The 21,794-nt window shown below is 38.9% G+C and overlaps 1 long non-coding RNA gene across 1 annotated transcript; it reads left to right on the top strand.

Annotated features, from left to right (window-relative positions):
• Positions 1-1,559: 1,559 nt before the first annotated feature.
• On the top strand, positions 1,560-8,087 carry LOC310677024. The gene is made up of 2 exons (XR_014510865.1): positions 1,560-1,806; positions 7,708-8,087. It is a non-coding gene; the product is annotated as an uncharacterized lncRNA (long non-coding RNA).
• Positions 8,088-21,794: the final 13,707 nt, after the last annotated feature.

Raw genomic sequence — 21,794 nt, forward strand, 5'->3', positions numbered from 1 at the left:
AATGGCCATTTGCAAAAATGCCCAGACATGTAGCTGCAAGACTTGCCATAATGCAGTGGTTCCTATTTGCCTTGATTTTATAACATGGCAGAGCTACAGAACAGCAAAACGGGAAAAAATGGGCATAATTTCTAAAGAGGGCCTGCTTTAAGAGCAAGACTATGACCACCTGTTCAGCTGACCTGTTTTAGGCAATGTAAAAGGAAATGTTTGGTGAATAGCCAGAGAAAATGCAACAGTGATATCACAAAGAGCAGAATCAGGAGAAATGTGACAGAAGCCCCTGCCCAATTTGTTTGAAATGGGACTGGTCACTCTAGAATAAACAGCAGGGTAGGTATGAAGGATATGATGACAACAATCAGGCACAGTAGGGTGTGCTTTGCCTTTGACATCAAATGCATTTGGCTGAGTGCCCACCACAGCCACTCCAGTAGGGCATAGACAGCTTACTAATGTAACCCCTCTTAAGTGATTTGATGTTGTTAGTGCACTACTCATGCATTTTATCTTTGAATTAAAAACACAACTATTATAGCATTTGAAAGTGACACAACATATGTCCTTTTGCAGAGAAAACATGCCCATGATACTTATTCGAATGATCAGAACACATTTTCTTCTTAAGAACTGAAAGCAAAACTCAGGAAATGAAACGGGGAAAATATGACATAAAGCAACTTTACATGATAAAACAAATGGCAGCAATTAATGGAGCAACCCTAAGCAATCTGGAAGGGCAGTTCAGGGGCTCTATCTTCACCTGTAAAAGGACATCTGTCCCTGGTGGTGGAAAGCTCACCCAGCATCAATATCCTTCTGATGGCAGTAGAAGAAGAAGGGGGGGAGGCAGACCGAGGGAAGCCTTGGAACTCCTTGATCCAAACCCTTCCCATTACATAAGTTACGTAATTTTGCCACAGCAGACAGTGAGCCAAATGTGATGGTAACTATCCTATTATTATGATATTGACCTATACCTGGGGAGATTTATTAGTTTACAGCTAAAGATCAATTTCTCATCCCAAATCTCTTCCAATACAACTGGAAGAGATAATAAGAGTACCACAAAATGATACCATGGTTTAAAAAGGGACTAGTTAATAGTTCAGGGGCAATAGCAATAATAACAAGAAATCAATCAGGCATCGCAGAAAAGAGTAGACTAGCAAAAGAAATGAAACATCAAATGAGACAAAAGCCAAGTTCCTTCTCCCTTTTCACAGAATCATTCTATTTGTTTTTCTTAGGGCAAGATAATTTCTAAGAGGGGTGTGTGTGTGTGTTTTGGGGGGGCATCTTTATCTTACCCTAAAGACAAGGAGGCCTAGATTACTTTTTTCTTTCCTTTAAAAAAAAAGTTTAAAAGAAGTTTTGCCAGCTACAAGTGGCCAGTGAGTCTTTCATGTCTTGGCTGTGTTCCGACTTCCTTCCACTATGTTCATCTTCCTGTGCCAGCTCACCATGGAAATAATGCTAATGCTAGCATTGTTTCCATGGTAATTTGGCACAGGAAGAGAATGCAGTGGAAGGAAGTCAAAACACTACTGACAAATCAGTCTTCCCTCCAAAGCCTCCTGGACCTTGTGATTATCATCAGAGGCCCTTCTCCATGTGCCTCCTCTGAGGGAGGCTGCAGAGGGTGGCAATCTGAAAACAAGCTTTCCCATTGGTGGTTCCCCCATTTGTGGCATGATTTCCCTAGGGAAACACACCTGAAACAATGGTTGCCAACTTCTAGGTGCCAGGTTAAGGCATTCTCATTTGTCCATGCTATGGTATGCTTTCTGCCTACTTTTGTGATTGGTTAGTATTAATTCTTTTTACAGTTATTCTTGGATTGGCACTTTTAGGAATTTGGTTTCATTGCATTTTCCCTAGAGTATTTGGTTTTGATTATCAGGTTGTTCTACCTTCTATAGATTTGTAAGGTGCTTTGAGATATCTTGTCTCAGACAAAGTGATGAAAAAAAGTAATAGGCAATAATTCAGATTTTGTTTCACACACATTGGAGTTAAGATTACTTCTGGTAATTTAATCTCTTGTCAATTCTGTTCCAGGCATTCCTGCGCATTAACAGTGGGCAACAGCAGGCACTTTAGAACCCCCTCCTGGTGCTTTACTTTGTTGTTCCTGTGCCCTACAGTATCATGGAAAGTATATACGGTCAATACTCTTTTAAACTGTTTTTAAAAAGGGAGGAGTGGGAGGAGTGGAAGGCTACTTTCAATGACATCATCTATATATGAAATATAGTATTTAATACTATAAAAAGGTAAAGGTAAAGGTACCCCTGCCCGTACGGGCCAGTCGTGACCGACTCTGGGGTTGCGCGCCCATCTCGCTTAAGAGGCCAGGGGCCAGCGCTGTCCGGAGACACTTCCGGGTCACGTGGCCAGCGTGACGAAGCTGGTCTGGCGAGCCAGCACCAGCGCAGCACATGGAAATGCCGTTTACCTTCCCGCTATAAAGCAGTACCTATTTATCTACTTGCACTTAGGGGTGCTTTCGAACTGCTAGGTGGGCAGGAGCTGGGACCGAACGACGGGAACTCACCCCGCCGTGGGGATTCGAACTGCCAACCATACGATCGGCAAGTCCTAGGCACTGAGGTTTTACCCACAGCACCATCCGCATCCCATTTAATACTATACTTAATATTATATAATAAATATAGCAATCCAACCCCTAGTCGCCCTCTATCCCTGGTATTCTCAAAAATTCTTCCTAGTACAGTATTGGCACATTTTCTCTTTGGTCCTTCCCATGCAAATGAACAAATTAAATTGTCCCGGGGAAAAAGAAAGTATCTTAACTAAAACACATGTTTTCAAAAAAAAAAAACAAAGGTGATTTTCACATATAGAACACTTTTGAATTGTCAACAGAGTTCTTGAAAGAATCAACAGGCAATGCCTTCTTTAGGCTGTAAGAAAACAGATTGCATATTTATCACTTATTACAGAAGCATTTTCAAGATAACCACTTGTACCACTGATTCCAATCTCTGTGAGATGATTCAGTATAATTGATGTCTACAGCTAAATTGCTCCCTAACCTGTCTGGTGCCAGATATCTGAAATAGGGCAAGGAAGTAAAACAAGCATGGTTGTCAGATGTAAGGCAGCTACATCTCCCACACATTGCAGTTCCAGATGCACTGACAACCTGCCCATCTATGTGACATTTGACAATATCAGCCAGCTGCTAGTGAAGCTGAGTAGGATGTTCCAAGAATTAGTCACAGGAAAGAGACCTTTGTTGGCTGTTCTTTTATGCCTGGGAGCATGAATTTAATGGTATTTTGTCTTAATTCTCTCACTATATAAATCAGGAGTGGGGAAACTTCAGGCCGTTGATGTTTCTCTTTTTAAAAAACATAAATCTTTTTTTATCAATTTTCTCAATAAACAATCATGACATTGAAAAAGAAAAAGAGAGAGAAAGAAGAAAAGGGGGGAAATACACAAAATAAAACAATTAAAACACCTATATTCACTCTTAGTATTAATCCATATTTTGGGATTCATCGAATCCCCTGACTTCCCCCCACTCCCTCCCCTAGTTCCTTTGTGTTATTCTCACTTGTGCACATCAACAAAAAATCTTTATCTCTAATTACTTCCTTATTTAAACATTCTCCACAACATTTCAAGTATTGTTGTTGTTTTTTAAAAAACCCTGCTAATATATTAACTTCCTTACATTGCTTTTGTATATATGCAATAAACATTTCCCATTCTTTTTTATATTTGTTATTGTCTTGATTTCTAAGTTTCCCAGTTCATTTAGCCATTTCAGCATATTCCATTAGTTTAATTTGCCAATCTTCTTTAGTAGGGACTTCTTCTCCTTTCCAGTGCTGGGCTAGCAATATTTGCACAGCCGTTGTTGCATACACAAGCAGAGTTTTGTATTCTTTTGGTAGATCAGTTCCTCTAATTCCTAATAAGAAAGATTCTTTAAAATAACAAAGGTTATTTTAAACATGTTTTTTCCCAATTCGTTATATAGCATTTCTGTTTTTTATATATATAACCTTACATTGGCACCACATGTGATAAAACATACCTTCCATTTCTTTACATTTCCAACACTTATTTCCCCTTGTTTTATACATTTTTGCTAATTTAACTGGTGTTAAATACCACCTATACATCATTTTCATATAATTCCCTTTAAATAATGTACACGCTGTAAATTTTATATCATCCTTCCATAATCATTCCCAGTCTACCATCATATTATCTCCCACATCTATTGCCCACTTTGTCATAACACACTTGACCTCTTCATCCTTAGTTTCCCATTCCAACAATATTTTTGATAACAATTTATTGTCATTTTCTATTATTCTCTGGAAATTTGAAATTTCATAATTAAATCCTTCCTTTTTATCCTCTTTGAATATACTGTATCATTCAACTGGAAATATTGTAACCAGATTGTTACCTTTCCTCTTATTTTAACCCTCTTATTTCTTGAAATTTCTTCAATTTTAATTGGTTATCCTTTTCTGCTAACAGTTCTCTGTATGTTGCCCAATTAGGATTCATATTTCATTTTTTCAAGGATATTGCTTCCAGTGGGGAAGCCACCATGGTGTTTTTTGTTCTAACAAGCCTTTATATTTTCCCCACACTTTTCTTATTATATGGAAACTTTTATGTACTTTTGCCTTCTGGTACAATAAATACGCATGCTATCCAAATCTATTATCATGTACTTCTAAATCCAATAAATCTGTATTTTTTTAATATTAGCCAATTCCTCATCTAGCAAATGCAAGAAGCTTCATAATATAGCCCTTGATGCTTCTTCATCCAGCCTTCAAGAATTCTCCAGACCATGTCCTTCATAAATCCAGCAATATGCTCTCCTTCAGTGCTTTTTCCTAGTTGGGATGTGTCATTGAACTGTGAAAATGCTTCCTACTTCCTTGAGTAGAGGGTGGAGGGGTGTGTGTGTGTGTGTGTGTGTGTGTTATGTAGCCTACTGTACAAAGGAGACACACTCATTGCTCTGCCTAGTTTTGTCTCTGATCCCACTCATCTTTTGCCTCTGGGTGTGTCCACCACTGACATATGGCCCCAAAATTGCTGCCCACAAGGGAATATGGTTTTATGTGGAATAAATAGCCCATAAAAGTTATGGTACCATATGTGCAGGTGGTACAGGAAGGAAATTCATAAGGGCCAGTGGAAAGCAACTAGATTCATCACAATAATAGAGGATATATTAGCCAATAGTTCACAGCCTACAAATATAATGCAATCTCATTGACCTCATGCTGCCTGGGATCAGGACTGATGACACTTCAGCACACTTTTAAATTGGTTGGACAGTACAGTGTAAATATCAAACAAAAGTAAAGCAAAATTACCTACCTGCATTATGATTCAGTGATGATAATGCTTTAGGTTTTCATGTTGACTTTGGCATTATTAAAATTGTTTCAATTTCACTGCTTTCAAAACAGTAAAAGCATGAGAGTTCCTATAGGCAGAGTCAACAAATTCATACTTGCTGTTTCAGTTGAATTACAAAGTATGACGTTGTAAAGTATTAAATTACTTGCTTTCCTATAATAGGCAATTTCACAATCTGCCCCTCCAGATTCTCTTGGACTCCAGCTAGTTTTGCCAATGGTCAGGGAAGATACCATCACTCTTGGACAGTACTGATTATTTGGACCCATTCCAGTATGGATTCAGGTGCAGTTATGGGACAGAACTGGCCTTGGTCACCCTAATTGATGACCACTATCAAGAAAGGGGCTAGAAGAGTGTAATCTTTCTCCTTCTTATTGATCTCACCAAGGCTTTTGATACCAATCATCTTCTCTACCACATTCCTCACTTGGCTATAGTTCCCTACAGAGGTAACCTTCCAGCAGATGACTTAGGGAGAACGTGCTTCAGTTAGCAAGGCATCACTGGAGCTGTCCATGGTCCTGTTCTTCTTTGCTTTGCTTTGCCTTGCCTTCACAGGTTTCTGCTTCTCCTATGAGCCTCATGTTCTCAACGAGCGGGACACTAAGGAGAACTAGAAGACACAGGGACCTTAGTCTACTGCTTCCTTTAACAATCTTAAAATAATAAACAATATTAAAACTCAACCCACAGATGCATCCAACATTTATGGATGGAGAAACAGGAGTGGCTATTTCATGAAATATTCCCCAGGGAAGGAATTAAATTATCCAACTGTTCAGGAGGAGCTCCAAGATGAACATTTTTGAATATTTGTCAGATAATAATAATAATGAGAAATGTAAGCTAAGTCTTGGTTAGAGTGTGTGATGTCTTATACCCTACAATTGTCAACTACCTTTAGGGCACTTTCCACAATTTGAGAAACTATGCTATAGCCAGACAAGGCCTGCTGACTCAATTTTCATATGATGAGATGAATAATTGTGTTCTAGGTTACACAAATTAATGGAGGATAGACCTATCAAAACGCATTAATGAGGAGCAACCAAACATTCACTACACGTCTTTCACTACCTCTTCCACATAAGGAATACACATACATATGAACAGTTAGCTTGCTTTCCAGAAGGAAATCCAAAATCCCATTAATTTAACAATATATTTCTCTATCAAAGTTTGTTCAGATTGAAAGCAAAGTTAATGTTGAAATTTTCTCTTAATGCATCTTATTAGAGGAGCATTTATTTTCCAAAGAAAAGACCTTTGGAAAATAGCTGTTTTGATGTAAGTTGAAATGATTTTATTCTGATGTATTAAAATGCAAATAACCTTTCAATAAAAGGCAGCTGCCCAGTGTTAACCGAAAGGACAGTGTGTGAAGGCCAACTGTTTAACATTTACTGCAGAACGTCTGACCAATATGGCTTCAAAAGGCTGAAGAATAATTGGAAATTGAGGTTTCTAGTTTTATTTATTGGACTTTATGAGCTTTTTATGTATTTGGATTAAACAAAGATGTAAAACCCTGAGGTTAATAATGTGCAGAAAACTGAAAATATTTGAGTCCCCACTGATCAACAGGTTAATGACACCATTGTAGACATTAAATGTGCAGATATTTTATCTATAACACATTTCTAAATATTCTGCTATAAATATTTTATTTTAGATTTCATTGTCTACATTTTTGTGCATTTATTTAAAAAACATATCGTATTACAAGGCCTCTAAAAGTCTGCATGCAGATGTCTACATCATTCTCCAATGTTGTGCCCTCCAGACATTTTCGATTAAAGCCCCAGTTAGCAATGTGAATGGTCAGGGATGATGGGTGATGTAATGCAAGCACTAGACTGGGGAAAGTCACTCTTGTCATCATGTTCCAACGGTGTAAGAAACCCTTATTCAGGACAGCTTAATTTTAGAAGAAATCAATCAAGCATTTAATTAAGCTCTATTGAAGGCAATGGAATTTAAGGAGCCACTCAAAATCAAATGTTTCTGAACTCAAAACCTAATTATGTAATTTCAGATTTGTAAACAAGGAGATGTTTAGTTGATTTCAGATGTGCCTGGAACAGGTTTGTTGTTGGGGCGTAGAAGAAATTCGGTACTGGATGTTGCTTTGTTTCCAACTCCATAAACTTCTTTTCCATTTCCCCCTACTATCCCACCAAGCAAAGTACATCACCAGGTGTATCAAGAAACCATACTTTATTAGAAAATACTTCTTTTACATTGCCTATTTAATATGCCTATTTCCTTTGCCAGAAGGCGGAAGAAGCAACACAGGACCAAACAGGGACCTAGTCCTCACCAACAAGGAAGAATTGATTGATGAAGTGGAAGTACTGGGAAACAGGAGAAAGTGATTGTGTCCTTATGGATTTCAAGATACAGAGGCAAGGGAAAGCTGAATGTAGCCGGAGATGCACTCTGGGCCTTAAGAATGCCAACTTCAGAAAGCTTAAGGAACTACTGGTTGAGATCCCACGGTCAGAAATACGCAAAGAGAAGGAGTTCAAGATGGATGGAAGTTTCTTAAAGGTGAAATATTGAAGGCACAAAGACAGACAATTCCATCAAGAAAGTAAAGTGGGAGGCAAGCAATTAAATAAACCAGTGTGGCTGCATAAGGAACTTGCAGATGATCTGTGATTTAAGAAGACATGCACTGTATAAGAAGTGAAAGAAATGGGAAATCAGGAAGGAGGAGTATACATAAGTAGCCAATAGTTGCAGGGTGAATGTCAGGTGGGTCAAATCTCAGAATGAGCTCAGGCTTGCAGGATTGGTTAAAAATAATTTTAAAAGGTTTATTCAGCTATGTTTGAAGCAAGAAGAAGAATAAACAAGTAGTAGGACCTCTAAGTGGAGAAGACAGAAAAATGTTATTGGGTGACAGAAAAAAGGCAGAACTGCTCAACACCTACTTTGTCCCTGTTTTCACCCAAAAGGAAATCAATGCCCAACCAATAAATGATACAAGAAAGGGAGCTGCAGCCTAAGATAGGTAAAGAGGTGGTAAGGGAACACCTCAATATTTTACATATATTCAAAAATCCAGAGCCTGATGAGCAGTACACAAGGAAGTTAAAGGAGTCTCAGACCCTCTGTCTATAATCTTTGAAAATTTTTGGAGAACAGGTGAGGTCCCTGCAGACTGGAGGCAGGTAAATGTAGTCCCCATCTTCAAAAAGGGGCAGGGGAAGAAGACCCGGGTAACTACCAACTAGTAAGCTGGACATCAATACCAGGAAACATCCTAGAACAGTGGTCAGGCCACTGTGTCCAATTCTGGGAATCACAGAACAAAAGAAGGATATTGAGATGCAAACCGTATGAGGAATGGTTGAAGGAGCTGGGCATGTTTAGGTTGGAAAATAGGAGACTGAGAGGAGATATGCTAGCTATCCTCAAATATCTAAAGGGCTGTCACATGGAAGATGGAACAGGCTTGTTTTCTCTGAAGGGTAGAACCCAAACCAATTGATTCAAGTTACAAGAAAGGAGATTCTGACTAAACATCAGGAAGAACCTTATGACATTAAGAGCTGTTCAACAGTGGAATGGATTCCCTCATGAGGTTGTGGACTCTCCTTCACTGGAGGTTTTTAAGCAGAGGTTGGATGACCAACTGTCCTGGATGCTAATGTTGAGATTCTTGCATTGCAGGGGGTTGGACTAGTACCCTCATGGTCCCTTCCAACTCTATAGTTCTATGATTCTATAAGGTTGATATCTCTAGCTATACAAAGTCCAGTGGGTCACACTTTGATGCATACAAAGCCTACAACACTTCAAATATTCACAGTTTCTGGAGAGACTCCATATTACTTCCCACTCATCTTCATCTGAGTGAAATAACAAAGAAGCATCACTGTGTTTCTTCAAAGCATACCTTCATTTTGTCCAGGTCCTTATCAGGACAGCTATTTTTTTCCTCATCAGTCAGCTGATTCAAACATTAGGGATCAAATCTGAGTGCTTTCAGAATCATTTCTATATGCCAGTACTTTGTACAGAGGTTGTAGCTTGTTCCTGTCTATGCAGTAGTCCTAAATCCAAGTTCAAGACTACGTCATATGTATCCACAATTGAACAATACCCAATGCTGTGTTTTGTACATTCCTAAAATGTTCAACTCCAAGTCAGTGTTGCTGAAAAAGACTGATGATTAATGTGAGTTACTTGGCTAAATTTCCCGTAGGAAGGGTGCAGCACATTAGTATTTTTGGAGATTGCTCACCGTACTATAAGGATGACTCTGGTTACCTCACTACTGCAGCAACAACCTTCTTAAATAAAGGAGAATGTTTTCTGTGGATGACATTTCAGAGAAGACTGAGTAATTTGTAGACATTAATAGACTGGGACTGACTTACTACTCTGACTTGCAAAGCAGAGCATTGTGGGGATTTTCATAGGTCTACTTTATAATCCCCTTAAAATGGAAGCCCATGCATGACTAGACAATTAATTCTCAGAGAACTCGAGACACATTCCCCTCATGCTCTGATTATGAAAACTGAGCAGTTGACAGTAAGTGAGCCAAAAAGACCCCACATGATTGGTCACAAGGAAAGCTACTTAGGACGACAGAATGAGCACGAGTCGGAGAAAGCTCAGCACCTCTGTGCTAAACAGATTTATCCAAGGGGGAAAGAGGAGACAGCACAGTTGAAAGATTACAAAAATGGAAAACTTCATGGTACTGTGCTAGAAGTGGCATTGGTGAAGTCTATTTTAATCCAAATGTCCAAATTGTACTAAAGAAAATGTAACATGGCAAGAACTGGTTTCACACTTCAAAATTCAAATAATACCATTTAACTCATGTTTACAATTCCATTATATAATTCTATAAGCAGTCTATATTCATAAACATTGCGTACATTTGCAGAATCACACCTAATCACACTGAATCACACTGAAGTGAGGCAGCAGTATGCCCCCTTTTTTCTTTTTGAAATTATGTATAATTTATGGCTTTTAACTTCATTGTTCACCTTGTCTTTTTGACTAAATGCTGAAGAAAGTAATAAATTCATACCATAGTTTCAAAACCTCTACATAATGCTGGAGGTCATTTGGATATGAGACTGCCAACATTGTCCAGAAAGACAGATTCTTTGTTGTCCCAATGTCAATTAAAGTGAAATTTATCAATTAGTCTGTGTAGTACATGGGTCCATACTAATTCAGCATGTAAAGGAATACCAACCTTCCAATACGTGCTGTGAAAAATTCTGCATGGAATTAATTCACTAATAATTTTTTTACGTTGTATTTTTACTACATTATATATCTTGGCTAAGACGGCTTTAACCTTCCAAACTTCATCAGTGAATATAAATACATTTGCTTCCATTAATATAAAAATGTAATAATTAGTTCGCCACTGTCATGGAAGCAATAGAGGTTCACCTTGAATTAAGGAACTTGATTAGTTGGCTCAGAATGCCCCATAGTATGTAAGCCAGATAAGTCACTAAGAATGCTCTCATGCCATATTGAATGTTCTAAGACAATGTCACTTTAAGAGTTTTAAAAGTAGGTTAACTTCATTGTTTTGTGATGACCACAGGACAGACCTGTGGCACACAGAATAATATTTCAGCAGGCATTCTACAGTCACACACCTGTGGACACTGCGACATTAGCGGTGTGCATTGGCTCTCTGTGTACCCCCCAAAGAAGCTGAATTGGAATGATTTGGGGTAATATTTCACAGCACCAATTTGGATTGCACTGTTAACAGGGCATGCTGTAGCAGAGCAAGGGATGTCCAGTCTTCCAAGCAACTTGGTTGCCTTGGTTTTCCTATAAAGGCAAATGCATAGCTGCCCCCTCCACTTGATTTAGTAAGAAACAAAACCAAGCTGACTGGGGAAACATCCAGAGTTCAAGAAGGGAGGGGGCACAGAAGAGACAGCAAAAGTGTAGAGTAAGGTTACCAGATTTTTTTTCAAAGAATCCGAGGACACGTTTCTGTTTTTTTTAAAAAAGAGGGGGTAAGTTATTTTTTTAAAAAAGAAGTAATATCTTCTCTTCTGTGGTCTCCTCTGTCGCACGGCCTTCCTCTGGGCCCCAACCTGCTCTCTTGGAGTGCTAGCTGCTGTGGAGTGCTAGCCGCTCCCTACTAATAAATCTACAACACTTAAAATATAAATCCTGGGACATTCAATGAAATCCGGGGACATTCCGGAGATGGATTTTGTCCAGGGACAGATTTGTAAATCTGGGGACTGTCCCCAGGAAATGGGGACGTCTGGTAACCATAGAGAGGTGGTGGGGGAAGTTCTTTCATTTTGATGGACATGTCTAGCTTTTAATCACAGTTGATTGTTTTCCCAGTGCACTCCAATCACAGTGATTTGGAGGAGGAACATTGAAGTAAACACATTGGTCATCCTTTACCTCTCAGTATTGGCTATGAAAACAGGGCACAAGTGACAGAGTTTGACTATGGAAGTGTCTTATACTGAATTAGCCACTTGATTATTTGGCTGAATGTTGTCTGTTATGACTGGCAGCAGCTCCACAAAGCTCTTTTCCAAACCAGCCACTGGAAACCTTTCTTAACTGGAGGTAGTAGAGTTTGCATCTGTGATCTCCTACATGAAAATGTGTGTGACCACTAATCTAGGTCCCCTCCTATATTTCTCATAGCAGGACATATCTCCATAGTGACAAAGTAGCTCAGTTTTTAAAGATTTGAGGAGCATGCCTAAATTGTAAGGGGGAAAGTGAACTCTAGGCCAAATTCATATATCTTTTTCTTCTTCTTGATAGTTCAGTAAAGTACTACCGTATTTCATCTGTGAACTGATGATGGGCATGTTAATCTAGTTTTGAGGAACAGCAGCAAAGTGCTTCCTGCTAAGCATCTACCTATATTTTTGGTCCCCAGCCGGGCTTACCTGTTGGTGGGAGGGAGAGCAACACTACAGTCTGAAACAGGAACCTATGGACCACCCACCCTCTAAACGATGTCCTATGCCCAGAGCACTTTACATTCAAGCACTGTGGGTAATGGAAATGAGAGGTGGCTTAAAACCCAGACACCATATGGACTGTAGACCTTTAGTGGGATTTGACTGAGTCCTAAGTATTTCATTTGTGATATGTTGTGGATAGAATTAAACCATCTTTTCAAAATAGAGATTTTAATGGTCTGTATTTTTCAAACTATACTTACCATGCAGTCCTAACCATATCTACTCAGTTGTATGCCCTGTTGGATTTAATGGGGCTTTCTTCGAGGTAAGTGTTGTTAGGATTGCCATTTAAATTGGTAAGACTTTTTAAATAGGCTGTGCATGCAATTTTCCAAACAGTTTTACTGGGAATTACTGGGCTGTAACTTTCCTAACAGTGCTTTATTTAAAAAAGAACAAATCACAAATTGTCAAATGAAAAAATATAATCCAAAGGTAATGTTTTTAGAAGTGAAGTTATGGATATGTCCCTGTCAACCCACCCTTATTTCACAGCCCCACAATTTTGAGTTGTTATGCATTACACTACAGGAACAGCACAATCAGTCTGAGACACTACAGTCTAAGACAATGTAATTCTTAAATAAGAACTATTGATCTGTGACAAACAGTCTGGGGGTCTCAGAGCAAAAACTGAGACTGGTAGAATATGCACTTAACTTATCAGCACTTAACTTATCTCAGCTTCTCTTTTTAGCCTAAACTTACTCTTGAATACATGAGACAGTGAAGTTGTGGCTACTTCCTGAAAGCAATGTACATATTATTGAATCCAAGTGCTGCAAAACTACAACAAAAATGTGCAAAAATGAAACATCCTGCTGGAGAAGGCAGTAAAACACCAGAATCCATCTTCAGTTCATATGAACCTTTTAAACTGAGTAAGGTAAAGGTAAAGGGACCCCTGACCATTAGGTCCAGTCGTGGCCGACTATGGGGTTGCGGCACTCATCTCGCTTTATTGGCCGAGGGAGCTGGCGTACAGCTTCTGGGTCATGTGGCCAGCATGACTAAGCTGCTTCTGGGAAATCAGAGCAGCACACGGAAACGCCGTTTACCTTCCCGCTGGAGCGGTACCTATTTATCTACTTGCACTTTGACATGCTTTCGAACTGCTAGGTTGGCAGGAGCAGGGTCCGAGCAACAGGAGCTCACCCCGTCGCGGGGATTCGAACTGCCGACCTTCTGATCGGCAAGTCCTAGGCTCTGTGGTTTAACCCACAGCACCACCGCATCCCTTTTTAAACTGAGTACTGTATTATAATTTCTGCCTATTTTTAAAACAGCCCTTGACAAGTCCCCGTCCAGCCTTTCTTTTCTGGCACAGGCATCTGTTGCCCTGATGGTCAAAATTGAAAGAGGGCTGTTGTTTTTTAGGTTGTCTACTATGTTTATGGTATTCCATAAGGGTGGTATGCTAATTGGCCCAAGCATCAGCTGCAAAGTATGCATGCCAGCCCAGCCTGGGGACTCCACCTGAGCAGCTGGAGCTGGAGCAGTTTGACAGTAAAGTCAAACTACTGTATTGCTGAGGTTGGGCGAAGAAGTGTGTGAATGGGGGCCAGAATAAGTCCCTTCTTGGTTTCCACAATACTTTTACTAGACCATATCTAAAGTTAATTCTCTGACTTATTCCACACATGCCTTCTAGAAGACAATTTATGTGAAAGAGTGGGAATAAAAGAGGACTAGGGTAATATTTCCCAGAAAAGATTTTTCTGATAGATTTCTCAATTTCCTTTTTTAAAGCTCCTACATGAAAAAGGAGACTATTTGGTTGTGCTCCCACTTGCACCCTATGTGAGTCTGCATTCAGCAAAATGGTTTCCTGAATTTTGCTGCTTGTTGACAGGATAAATAGTTTCAGCCACAACTGTGGATCCATTTGTTTTTTGTTTTTTATGAGGTAAAACTTGTCTCTTTTTTTATTAAAGATTTCTTGGTTTACAAAGGTATGCACAATGTCTCTTTTTTCAAGTTACATTTTCCATATGTCAGTTTCCATTTTAAAATACAATTTGATTTTCTTTTAAATGTTGTAGAAGTGAGCATATGACTTACCCCCCCTTTTTTATTACTTTTACCAGTCAGTGCAAAGTTCCAGTTTCATCCAAGCTGGTTTGTCAACATTCTTTTAGAACTGAAATGCAGCAAGGCACACCAGACTGGTATTGGTAATAAACAGTATCACCAAGGGCCAATCTATACACCTTGCTGTCCAAGGTGAAGCAGTAAATGTTATACCACTGCCAAGTTAAGGTATATAGTACTAACTATTCAAATTATTATGACCCCTGAAAATCACAGATATGCTTTCCCATGCCAGCATAAAATACAGTAACAACAAATTGAATAATGAACACTTTGTTGTCCTTACAGGAAACTCAAAATCTGCTGCCCAAGGCAGCTGCCCAATTCTAATGGTAGTGTGGCCCTGAATTAGATAATGTGAAGTTCTGAATCAAAGGTAATGTAGCTGCCACCCTGATTAGAAGAAAGACCAATGAAAGACTCTGTTCATTTTCATTACAATTGTGCTAAATTATCCAGTTTCTACTTGCATGTGTATTTTTGAAAACTTTTGTGTTTTTTTTAAGGAATAACTTAGTTTTTGTGAAATTTGTGTCCTATCCATCAACTACGGGAGGAAAAGAAATGCAAAATAAGACTTTCCTTCCTCCTCTTTTAATTTTCCAAGCTTCATTAAATTTGGTTTATCTATTCCATGGTAAGAAAATGCATTCCTTGAAGCAACATCTATCATCCAAAGAGTTTTTATAAACAAAATATATCCACATCTGTATTTCAGTTTCTGTCAATTTTAAATGGAGCTTTGCATAATTCATTTGAATATTTTTTTCTTAGAGGCATAATGTTTCAATACACCATCGGAGAATGCTATTTTTATTGCCATCAAAAGAAGGTATAACATGTGAAACCATAGGAAGACAGGCATGGGCATTTAAATTGCTCCAGCTACTATGTCTCATTAGGAAAGTTTCCAAAGTAGATTCTTAAATTCCTCATATTTTCTGTGCAGCAGCGATAGTCAATGTGCTGTCCTCCAAATGTCATTGGACTACAACTCCCATCAGCCCCAGCTAGCATGCTCAATAGTGAAGCATTATGGGAGTTGTATTCCAACAACATCCGAAGATCACCATGTTGACTACCCCTGAATGAAATGGGACTGTTCAAAGGCAGAAGAAAATAAAAATAGATTATCAGTAAGATTACTGATGGAAGTGGCGACCAAATTCTTTCCCAGTCATTGCTTCTGTGAACTGAAAAGGGAGCAAGATTTGCAGCTGTATTCTGACATCATTCCCCCACAACAAAATCTTGTATGAGGAGCTGACCTTGCACATTATTGTGTGTGGAGCCAGACACAAAACTCATTGCTAAAAGTTTCTCTAAAATTCAAGGGGGTGCCTCACATGCAGGGGTAGAATGGCTACCTCTATGCCAGTCCTTTGCATAATTATCCACAAATCCTATGGGCAGGAAAGGCAAGTGACTAGAAAGAACCCAACCTCCCACATCCCTTCAACTTTCCACGCCATGGAGCAATGCTTGCATAGCATAGCAGTGTTCTATCAAGAGGGAAAGTCAGGCTTGGCAATCTGGCACTGATGGCTACCCTCAACGTAAGCCAAGGGGTTGGGTGCTGGAAAATGTATGCAGGATCCCACAGGCCATTGTACACCACTTACAGAATAGCTCATGAGGACTGGGTCTTTAGACACAGACAGATTCTAAATAAAGTAAGGCATTACTTCAGTGTCACACAATTGGTGTTTCATGTCTAATTTCCATAAGCTTTCAGGTTGATGGATCAGTCACAAGCTGCCAATTGACCCACTGAGCAGTTTTATCTCCTTGATGTCAATTGGCTTCTGCTGCAATTGAGCAATATTTGTGCAGTATCATATATCTCCATGATGATTCCCATGGAACACCTTAACTAGATTTATGGGAAAGGGCTCTTTCTCAGTAAAATGACAAGGTCAGCAATGAATATATGCATGTTGTCTATATGCAGTAGAAAAGAAAAGAAAAATCACTCCAGAAGAACTAAATGTAGTGCTGAATCAGTTCTGAGGGTGCTGATAAAATACACTGTATGCAAAATATTTTGTTTCTAAACAAGGTAATTCCACAAATAATGTGGAGCACAAATATTTCCTTTCAAGATGCTTCTACTCAAATTTCCAATTGCATGCTCTTATGACAGTGTTCTGGTGTTGTGTATTAATTAAAACAACCATTCTGAAGAGCTTGGCACCATCTTAAATTGACCTGCTTTACCTAATCAAAAACCATTTTTACTTAATTTTAAAATGCTTTTTTCTAGGCTGTGGGTGGTTTTCAACTAAGTTTAATTCAGAGTCAACCTGATGAAATTAATGGACCTAACTTAGTCATGTTCATTCATTACAATGGGTTTACTCAGAGTAAAACTTGCATACCACAGTGTATTCTCTACTGTGTCTGTCTGTGTGTGTGTGTGTGTGTGTGTGTGTGTGTATGTGTGTGTGTGTGTAGGGGGTGCTAACTTGTGACTCTCCAGATGTTGCAGCCAATTGCTTTTAATATTAGCATGATTTTACAGTGAGCAGGGTTCTAAGCTTGTAAACCTGAATGTGTTTAGAAGGCCTAACCTGACCTCCTTGCTCAAGAGCAGGGCTACTGTGTATCTCCCTTCTCATGCTGCCTTTCTCTGTTCATGAACAACACCTAAACAGGTCTTGAATTGATTCGGGAGGTGGGTGAATCTGACAACTTCCATTCCTCTCAGTCTAATTTTTCTAATCTTAACTCTGCTTCACATTTTCACATCAGTTTGCATTTTTATGCCATCCTTGTGGAAATCCATCAGCATTTTAGTGTGCATTCTCCTAATATACCATTTTGCCAGCATTTTTGCATTTTTACTGCTATTCTCACAGATGTGTGCATTTTTATGAACAATTTCACACGATATCTACATTTTTCTATAAATCATTTTGTTGGAAAAATACATTATCGCATTTGTAGAAGTGCAAATTTTGAAGGATAGCTGCATTTTTGTTTATTAGGTGGGTTCATCCCCGCCCCCCAAAATCACTTCTAGTTTAATTGCCTTACATTACTCCATCATCTCCTACAATTATGCACTCAACAGTCTACTTGGTACTTGCTTTCCTGCTTTTATTTCCAATTGTCCCATTTTCCTTTGAAGTTAAATAAACAGGTTTAGCAGGATAATTTCCACCCTGTTTCAATAAAGAGTACCAGTTCTTCACATATTAACTCTCACCTCCGAGTAAATTGGTTTATTAAAATCTTTGCTATGAATTTGTTTGCCAGCCTTTTAGTACTCTCAAAGTGAAATTATCCTGTCTCCCTCCCTTGACTCTTTACCCAGCCACTCAAGTTGAGTGCACGCAAGTTTTGAGCTTCATTTCCGACTCAGGTGAAGTGTTACACATTTACAGTAATTTGCCTTGAACATTCTGCTATCTGAAGGGCCTATAGCTGCCAAGCAGCTCAGTTGGCACCTGTGATCAAGTTAAATTAGTGAATCATCTTGCAAGCAGGAAGTATGCCATCCTAACAGATGGTTACGGTGTGTAGTCACAGCCAAGTGATCATGTATGTACATCACTTGCGCATGTTAAAGACAGCAGCCTCCACAGCCAGGTTAACTGACAGTCTATCAAATGCTTTCATGCATAAGATGACAAAAACATGGCTTTCCATATGCTGCACCTTGCTATTGCTCAGCTATATCTCACTGTGTACGTTTTCATAAGTTTCTATGAAAACAGAGCACTATAATACGAAGACATACCTGCATCACAGCATGGATCTTGGAGACGGGCACTTAAAGGCATTTTACTGAGATTTCCATTTTAAAAGAAAGTTGAGCATTGATAAGGCAAAGTATTATCCATTCAATCTCAGTTTTCAAAGCCAGACTGAGCTTCCATTCCAAAGCTTTTGCAAGATAACTGCAAAATGATGTTTAGAAACAACATTAAGCCCCCAGGAACAGCAAAGCCAGAATGACACCTTCTGTGTGGATGGCACTTTTATCCATGGAAGGCTTTTGATCCGGCAAATAGATACTTCTGGGGGAGGGGATCTGCCAACCCTCAAGAAGAATTGGGAGAAACAGCCCAGTGAGTTACAGAAGGGGAAGTGGGCAAAAAGCACCCTTGGCCACTAGCGGTAGTGTCTCCTGGTCCCTGGTCCTGATCACGTTCAGGAGCAAAGTTTGGATCTAAACTAATGGATCGTCTCTTGCTTTTCTCCTTGTGTGCATCTCAAATGAAGAAAGCTGAAATATACTGAGCTTGTCTAATTTCCATAGTCAACTTGTGCAGGTAAACTAAAACAAACATCAGCTACAGTACCCATGATGGCACCTTATCCAGAAAAGGCTTTTGATCAAGCAGGTGAATCTCTCTCTCTCTCTCTCTTTGTCGTATTTCATTTAGATGTCATTTTCATTTAATCACTTGTTTAAGAAAGCATTTAAATGTGTAATGTAGCATTCAGTAGAAACCATTAGCTATGTGTGCTTTAGGATTGCTCTACTCATTTTAACATGACTGTAAATACAAAAACAAATGAAATGGCATTTGACCTTGAGTACGAATAGCCTGTTCCACTTAACTGTTCATTGCTAGCCCTTGGAATGCTGATCACATGCAGAAGGGATTTAGACAAAATAGATTTGACTTTTTCAGTAAATTAATTTTAAACCAGCTTAGACATTTAAATAATGGGGAAAAAATCTAAATGAGAATTATGAAGGGAGATTTAGCTCGCCCTGGTTAACAAAATCTCTCATCATGATCTTCGTTTAGCCAGTTCATTTAGAAACTCTAAAAATCCCTCCTCATCCAATGCCTTAGTAAAATAGTTGAAACAGCCAGAGGACTTTTCTTAAAACAAAAACAAAAACTGCAAATAAGCATTTTTTAGGACAATTTGTTCATTTTATCCAATAAACAGAATTATTAACAATGCAAGAACAGGAATAACCGAGTAAAATAAGCACTATAATCTAATGAATTATTTTTGCAAAATAGGTTAGTTACTAAAATACGTCCTAACAATTAAAAAAAGCGCAAAGAAGTTGAAAGGTTATGCTATGCAATACTTTTTGTTTTATTTTTCCTTTTCAGAATTTGTTGTGTTATAGATGAACCCACAGCCCAACCCTAAGATTTACTGCCACAGAAATAAAGTATTGGTATAGACTGTAAAATGCATTGAGTGGTACTCAACTTACTTTTACTCAGTGTAGACCCATTTGAATTGATGAGCCAGCAGGCAGAGGACAAGGGGAACGGTGATGGTGAGGCTGGTGTGGAACAAGAAATTGGCTCTGCTGGTGCATTTGCACTGCACAGCCCTGCCTCACCCTTTACCAATGCAACCAAGCAATTGGAGGTCAAGTGACCAGCAGTGCTATAGTATTTTTAAATGGATGATCAAATCTTCTTACGTGTTTCTTCCAAGCAGAAGTTTGAAAATATACAATAACACTGTTGACAGAACTTTGTAGCAAACGTTGGAAGCTTAGGGGCATACATCTTCTAACAAATTCCACTAGTGGTTTTTTTTGGGGGGGGGTAGAGGTAATTCTTTTTGTTTCCCTTGAGATTTCTTCAGTATTTTGACCAAGCAAAATTTCTATTTCAGAGAAATTCGACGGCAGTTCCTGGCTTATTTTCCCTGCTTCCTACCCTGGAAAGAAAAAAATAAATAAATCCAAGGAACTGAACATCAAATGGTGGGGAAAACTGAAGTAAAAGATTGGATAGATGATAGATAGATAGATGATAGATTAAATAGATAGATGATAGATTAGATAGATGATAGATAGATAGATGATGATAGATAGATGATAGATAGATAGATAGATAGATAGATGATAGATAGATAGATAGATAGATAGATGATAGATAGGTAATAGATAGACTGACAGAAATACGTCCTTGCATACCAGTGCCCTGTGTGCTTTTAACAGAGAAGGCTTTTTTAAGCAAATGCAAGATGCACCACCTTAGTGGGAGTGCTACTTCATCCTTGCATCTCTGGAGAACTTCATTATGTGCGCACCATGGGAAGACTAGCTTTTGCTTCCAATTTATTCTAGGAAGTAGAAACATCCGGCATGAAAGAGTAAAGAGCAGATTACCCTGTAGTTCATCTATATTTGTTTCCTATATCCTATTGTTTTCCATCTGTTAAAAACTCAATAGACATCAGCCCTCTGGAATTAGATAATAACCTCGCTAAGCGGCAGCATAATGGGTTAATCAGTCAAGCAACGAGAAGTTTGTACTTTGAAAAGTCATAAAGAAATACTCCAAAGAGAAGCACAGCTGAGCGAGTCATTAAACTTAATGCAGATGTGTCGATGAAAAGTACAAGACAAAGGTACAACAGTTCATTAAGTTCTCTGCAAATCAAAAGTTGTTGTACTTAAAAAAAATCTACAGGCTATGAAGGCATATATTTGCACACGTTTGACTAAGGTCATAGGCACAAACTGATTCAAGCTAGTGGCAGCATCATATTTCAAAGCAGGGGCTTGGAATGAGCATGCACATCTTCCACCTTTCCAAGGCTTCAGACTGGAGCCAAACAATCTAAGTGCCATGTTTAGCTGCAATGGGGTCACCTAGCAATGTCCACCCACCCTACTACTGTGCAAACATTTCTAATCAAACCTTACAATGCACTGACTTTATAGAGGGATCATGCAACCCTACAAGGTTGTTTCAGGAGCATCCCATTACCAGAATCCCCAGGGAATAGTCTTACTATACAGACATTACGATACATTTCTAAGTTCCTGGGGCACTGTCAAAAGCATGTACATCTACATTTCAAGTGCCATGAGGCAAGGGAAACATAGCTCGCAGGACTCCTGTGATCCCTAATGAGGATATCGGATTCTGTGGAAACCTCAGTGTCCACATTTCTTGGAAAATATCTTGCTATGCCAACCACTTCTCAGTAGAAAAGTTACGTTACGTAATATACTTGAACACTGAATGTGTAAGCTTATGTCTAAAGTCAATGGATGGAACAAATGTCACTAGATGTACTGCTGGATAAGTGTTTAATGATTCTTGTATTTGTTTAAAAAACAATAAAAATTATTGGGGGGTGTGTGTGCGTTTAAACTCATTTCACAGGGATCTTGATATTCAAGCTGCTTCCAGAGCAGTGATCTAAGGCATAATTGAGGTCCGATTCTAAAGTTTCTCCATTCCAATGGTTTTCAATTGTCATTGTTTCAAAGAAAGTTAGGAATTAATATACTCATTTATTTCAGTGTGTGTGTATGTAAGC

Source organism: Podarcis tiliguerta (assembly GCF_965153285.1).
Source record: "Podarcis tiliguerta genome assembly, chromosome: 4".
Taxonomy (NCBI): domain Eukaryota; kingdom Metazoa; phylum Chordata; class Lepidosauria; order Squamata; family Lacertidae; genus Podarcis; species Podarcis tiliguerta.